The 6,073-nt window shown below is 41.6% G+C and overlaps 1 non-coding gene and 1 pseudogene across 1 annotated transcript; both read left to right on the forward strand.

The window, feature by feature from the left end:
- Positions 1–996: 996 nt before the first annotated feature.
- LOC137768849 (nucleosome assembly protein 1-like 1 pseudogene) lies at positions 997–2,370 on the forward strand (annotated as a pseudogene).
- A 79-nt stretch (positions 2,371–2,449) lies between these two features.
- On the forward strand, positions 2,450–2,556 carry LOC137768968 (U6 spliceosomal RNA). Its single transcript, XR_011074887.1, has one exon. It is a non-coding gene; the product is annotated as a U6 spliceosomal RNA (small nuclear RNA).
- The last annotated feature ends 3,517 nt before the right edge of the window (positions 2,557–6,073 follow it).

The following is a 6,073-nucleotide window of genomic DNA, read 5'->3' on the forward strand; positions in this document are numbered from 1 at the left end:
AATGCTTCTATAGCTATTTGTGTACAAATTTTTGTGTGAACACACATTTTCAATTCTCTTGGGTATACACCTAGAAGTGGAATTGCTGACTCATATGGAAATTCTGTGTTTAACTTTTTGAGGAACTGCCAAACTGTTTTCCACATTAGCTACACCATTTTACATTTCCACCTGCAACGTATGAGAGTCCCAACGTCCAATTTCTCTGCATCCCTGTAAACACTTGTTATTGTCTGGTTTTTATTTTTTTAATCTTTTATTTTATATTGGAGTATAGTTATGGTTTTGAAAAATTATTATTATAACCATCCGAGTATGTGTAAAGTGGTATCTCATTTGTGGTTTCCGTTTGCATTTCCCTAATGACCCATGATGTTGAGCATCTTTTCATGAGCTCACTGGCCATGGGTATATTTTCTTTGGAGAAATGTCTATTCAAGTCCTTCGCTCATGTTCAAATTGAACCATTTGGGGTTTTTTTCTTGAGTTGTAAGAGTGTTTTATATTGTCTAGATACTAGACTCTCGCAAATATTTTCTCCTATTCTGTGATTTGTATTTTCACTCTGTTGATAGTGTCCTTTGATACCCAAAATTTTAAAATTTTTAAATTTTTGGTGGGGCTTCCCTGGTGGCGCAGTGGTTAAGAATCCGCCTGCCAATGCAGGAGACATGGGTTTAAGCCCTGGGTCCGGGAAGATCCCACATGTCGTGGAGCAACTAAGCCCGTGCACCACAACTACTGAGCCTGCACTGTAGAGTCCATGAGCCACAACTACTGAAGCCCGCGCTCCTAGAGCCCATGGTCCGCAACAAGAGAAGCCACCGCAATGAGAAGCCCACGCACCGCATCGAAGAGTAGTCCCTGCTCTCCGCAACTAGACAAAGCCCACGCACAGCAACGAAGACCCAACGCAGCCAAAAATAAATAAATTTATTTTTTTAAAAAAAGAAAGAGCTCTTTTAGCACCATCTGCTCGCCATACCGCTTTCTGCTCCTCCCGTCGCCGTCCTGAGTCACTGCCTGCGCAGCTCCTGCCGCCTGGCTCCCCATGCTAGCCACCGATATTTGGCGCTCATACAACATGGCAGACATCGACAACAAAGAACAGTCTGAACTTGATAAAGATTTGGATGATGTTGAAGAAGTAGAAGAAGAAGAAACTGGTGAAGAAACAAAAATCAAAGCGTGTCAGCTGACTGTTCAGATGACGCAAAATCCTCAGATTCTTGCAGCCCTTCAAGAAAGACTTGATGGTCTGGTAGAAACACCAACAGGATACATTGAAAGCTTGCCTAGGGTAGTTAAAAGACGCGTGAATGCTCTCAAAAACCTCCAAGTTAAATGTGCACAGATAGAAGCCAAGTTCTATGAGGAAGTTCATGATCTTGAAAGAAAGTATGCTGTTCTCTATCAACCTCTATTTGATAAGCGATTTGAGATCATCAATGCCATTTATGAACCTACAGAAGAAGAATGTGAATGGAAACCAGATGAGGAAGATGAAATTTCAGAGGAACTAAAAGAAAAGGCCAAGATTGAAGATGAGAAAAAGGATGAAGAAAAAGAAGACCCCAAAGGAATTCCTGACTTTTGGTTGACCATTTTTAAGAATGTTGATTTGCTCAGTGATATGGTTCAGGAACATGATGAACCTATTCTGAAGCACTTGAAAGATATTAAAGTGAAGTTCTCAGATGCTGGTCAGCCTATGAGTTTTGTCTTAGAATTTCACTTTGAACCCAATGAATATTTCACAAATGAAGTGTTGACAAAGACGTATAGGATGAGGTCAGAACCAGATGATTCTGATCCTTTTTCTTTTGATGGACCAGAAATTATGGGTTGTACAGGGTGCCAGATAGATTGGAAAAAAGGGAAGAATGTCACTTTGAAAACCATTAAGAAGAAGCAGAAACACACGGGACGTGGGACAGTTCGTACTGTGACCAAAACAGTTTCTAATGACTCTTTCTTTAATTTTTTTGCCCCTCCTGAAGTTCCTGAGAGTGGAGATCTGGATGATGCTGCTGAAGTTATCCTTGCTGAGGACTTTGAAATTGGTCACTTTTTACGTGAGCGCATAATCCCAAGATCAGTGTTATACTTTATCGGAGAAGCTATTGAAGATGATGATGATGATTATGATGAAGAAGGTGAAGAAGCGGATGAGGAAGGGGAAGAAGAAGGAGATGAGGAAAATGATCCAGACTATGACCCAAAGAAGGATCAAAACCCAGCAGAGTGCAAGCAGCAGTGAAGCACAATGGTCTACCTTCTGCTTCCCTGGAAAGGATGAATTTGCATCATTTCACAAGCCTATTTCAAGTTTTTTGTTGTTTGTTTGCTCGCTTTTGTTTTTGCAGCCTAAAATAAAAATGTCAAATATAATGAAAAAAAGAAAAAAAGAAAAAAGAAAGAGAGAGAGAGGGAGAAAGAAAGAGAGAGAGTGCTTGCTCCGGCAGCACACATACTAAAATTGGAACGATACAGAGAAGATTAGCATGGCCCCTCTGCAAGGATGACACGCAAATTCGTGAAGCGTTCCATATTTTTGAAAAACAAATACCATATGCTAACACATATATATGGAATCTAAAAAAAAAAAAAAAAAAGGTTATAAAGAACCTAGGGGCAGGACAGGAATAAAGGCGCAGATGTAGAGAATGGACTTGAGGACACAGGGAGGGGGAAGGGTAAGCTGGGACGAAGTGAGAGAGTGGCATGGACATATATACACTACCAAGTGTAAAACAGATAGCTAGTGGGGAGCAGCTACATAGCACAGGGAGATCAGCTCAGTGCTTTGTGACCACCTAGAGGGGTGGGATAGGGAGGGTGGGAGGGAGACGCAAGAGGGAGGGGATATGGGGATATATGTATACGTACAGCTGATTCACTTTGTTATACAGCAGAAACTAACACATCACTGTAAAGCAATTATACTCCAATAAAGATGTTAAAAAATAAAATAAAATAAAATAAAAACAAAAATACACCTTTAAAAAAGAAAGAAAGAGACAGAGAGAGGAAGGAAGGAAGGGCGCGGAAGGGAGGAAGGGCAGAAGAGAGAAAGAGAAAGATAAAGAGAGGGTAGGAAAAATTGGATCATTGTAAATAAAAGAGATTAAAGACATAAAATGAGAAAAAGCAATCTTGGTGCTTGATTAGATCCAGATTTTAACAAAAAAATTTAAACGAGTTTTGGGACAATAGTGGAAATTCGATAATGAACTATTAGGTAGTATTAGGCAATTATTGTTAAAGTTTAGGTGTGATGATGGTATTGTAGGAAATAATATTGCAGTTATATAAGAAAAGTCATTTTTTGAGAGATGCATGTTGAAACAGTTATGCAATATCAGAATATTTCAATTTAATTTAAAACACTTCAGCATTATACCAGACTCTCTTTTTTGTGTGCATGTTTAAAGCAAACACTAAAACTCTGTATGTTAAAAAAAGCTATCACTGCAAATAATGACCTTTTTGGACAGTCCTGCCGCACTGTCAAAACAATATAAACTATTCTGTGTGTTTGCTTTTACTTTACTTTTATGAAAAGTTTGTGTGATCTCAACACTTTAGTTCTTAGTTAAAACAAGCAGGTTTTGAGTGACTGGACATTAATCTTGGGTCTGCTCACTTGAGCTCTGTAATTGCAATGCCAGAGGCTTGCTGGGGGCACTGGAGCCTAAGTGGTTAGAAGTGTTAATCCGCCCAACTTTAAATCCCAACTCTGCCTTGTGCCAGCTGACTGGCTCACCTTGAACAAGTTACTCTACCACTCTCAGTCTCAGTTTTCTAAAAAATGGAGGTAATAATATTAATTATTCTTGAGGTTGCTGTAATAAGTGAGATAAACTATGTTGATTTCTTAGTACAGTGCCTGATACATGGTGAGGACCCAAAGGTATTATTATTGCTACAACACCTTGGGTGGGCCACACAACTTCTGCCTCTGTGAAACCAAGAAATTGGATTAGATGATTTCTAAACTTGTTTCCATCTCTCTGTTGGTGTAAGTGACTTCCCCTCCCTGAGCCTTCATGTCTGCATTTAAAATGAGGAGACTAGGGACTTCCCTGGTGGCGCAGTGGTTAAGAATCCGCCTGCCAATGCAGGGGACACGGGTTCGAACTCTGGTCCGGGAAGATCCCACATGCCGCAGAGCAACTAAGCCCGTGTGCCACAGCTACTGAGCCTGCATGCCACAACTACTGAGCCCACGTGCCTAGAGCCCGTGCTCTGCAACAAGAGAAGCCACTGCAATGAGAAGCCTGCGCACCACAACGAAGAGTAGCCCCCGCTCACCACAAGTAGAGAAAGCCCACGTGCAGCAACGAAGATCCAAGGCAGCCAAAAATAAATAAATAAATAAATTTTTAAAAATAAAAATAAAAGTAAAATAAATAAAATGAGGAGACTAGAAGAATTCCCTGGTGGTCCAGTGGTTAAGACTCAGGCTTTCACTGACAAGGGTCTGGGTTTGGTCCCTGGTCAGGGTACTAAGGTCCCTCAAGCCGCTCGGCACAGCCAAAAAATAAATAAAACCTTTTAATAAAAATAAAAATAGGGCTTCCCTGGTGGTGCAGTGGTTGAGAATCTGCCTGCCAATGCAGGGGACACAGGTTCAAGCCCTCGTCTGGGAAGATCCCACATGCCGCGGAGCAATTGGGCCCGTGAGCCACAACTACTGAGCCTGCGCGTCCGGAGCCTGTGCTCCGCAACAAGAGAGGCCGCGACAGAGAGGCCCAGCACTGCAATGAAGAGTGGCCCCTGCTCGCCGCAACTAGAGAAAGCCCTCGCACAGAAACGAAGACCCAACACAGCCAAAAATAAAATAAAATAAATAAATAAATTTAAAAAAAATAAAAAAATAAAATGAGGAGACTGGAGATACCATCTATTTCTAACATCTCTGACCATAAAGGATCCTCTTCTAAACTTCCATGAACACAGATCTGAACAGGGGAGTTAGACTCAAATAACCAAAACCTCCTCACCTGCTAAGACTGAGAAGGTAAGCTTGGGGAGAGGAAAGATACTTACATACTTTCAACTCCTCCCAAAGTCTGCCTGAGTTTTGATGCTTTATTAAATGAGAAAATGTGCATAAAATGGTTAGTACATAGACGGTATAGCTGGTATGGATGACACCATGATGATAGCAGAGATGGTATGATGATGATAATGAGGAGGGAACTAGGAAGATTGCTCTTTTCCTTTGTCAGGAAGTCAGTAATAAAAAGGTATCATTTCCCCATAAAATGGATAGCGGTTACTGAGGCTAACTTTAAAAATATATAAAAATGTATAGGAAGGGGACTTGCCCTATCAGACATTAAAACTTAAAAGTGTTTATAATTAAAACAGTGTGGTACTGATGCATGAATAGACAAACAGACCGAGGGAACAGAATAGAAAATGCAGAAATAAAATTTAATGCATAAGGAAATTTAGCATATAATAAAGGTGGCATCTTACATCACTGCAGCAAAGATGAGATTTTTAATAAATGGTGCTGAGACAACTGGGTAGCCATTTGGAAAAAGGTAAAATTAGATCCATATGTCATACCGTACGTGAGAATAAACTCCAAACGGATCAAGAACCTAAATGTAGGGACTTCCCTGGTGGCACAGTGGTTAAGAATCTGCCTGCCTGCCAATGCAGGGGACACGGGTTCGAGCCCTGGTCTGGGAAGATCCCACATGCCGCGAAGCAACTGGGCCCGTGAGCCACAACTACTGAGCCTGCGCGTCTGGAGCCTGTGCTCCGCAACAAGAGAGGCCATGAGAGTGAGAGGCCCGCGCACCGCGATGAAAAGTGGCCCCCGCTCACAACAACTAGAGAAAGCCCTCACACAGGAACGAAGACCCAACACAGCCAAAAATAAATTAAAAAAAAAAAAAAAAAAAAAAAGAGTCTGCCTGCCAATGCAGGGGACATGGGTTCAAGCCCTGGTCCGGGAAGATCCCACATGTCGCAGAGCAACTAAGCGTGTGCGCCACAACTACCGAGCCTGCGCTCTAGAGCCCACACACCTAGAGCCCGTGCTCTGCAACAAGAG

The sequence above is a fragment of the Eschrichtius robustus genome, chromosome 8 (genome assembly GCF_028021215.1).
Source record: "Eschrichtius robustus isolate mEscRob2 chromosome 8, mEscRob2.pri, whole genome shotgun sequence".
Classification (NCBI taxonomy): Eukaryota; Metazoa; Chordata; class Mammalia; order Artiodactyla; family Eschrichtiidae; genus Eschrichtius; species Eschrichtius robustus.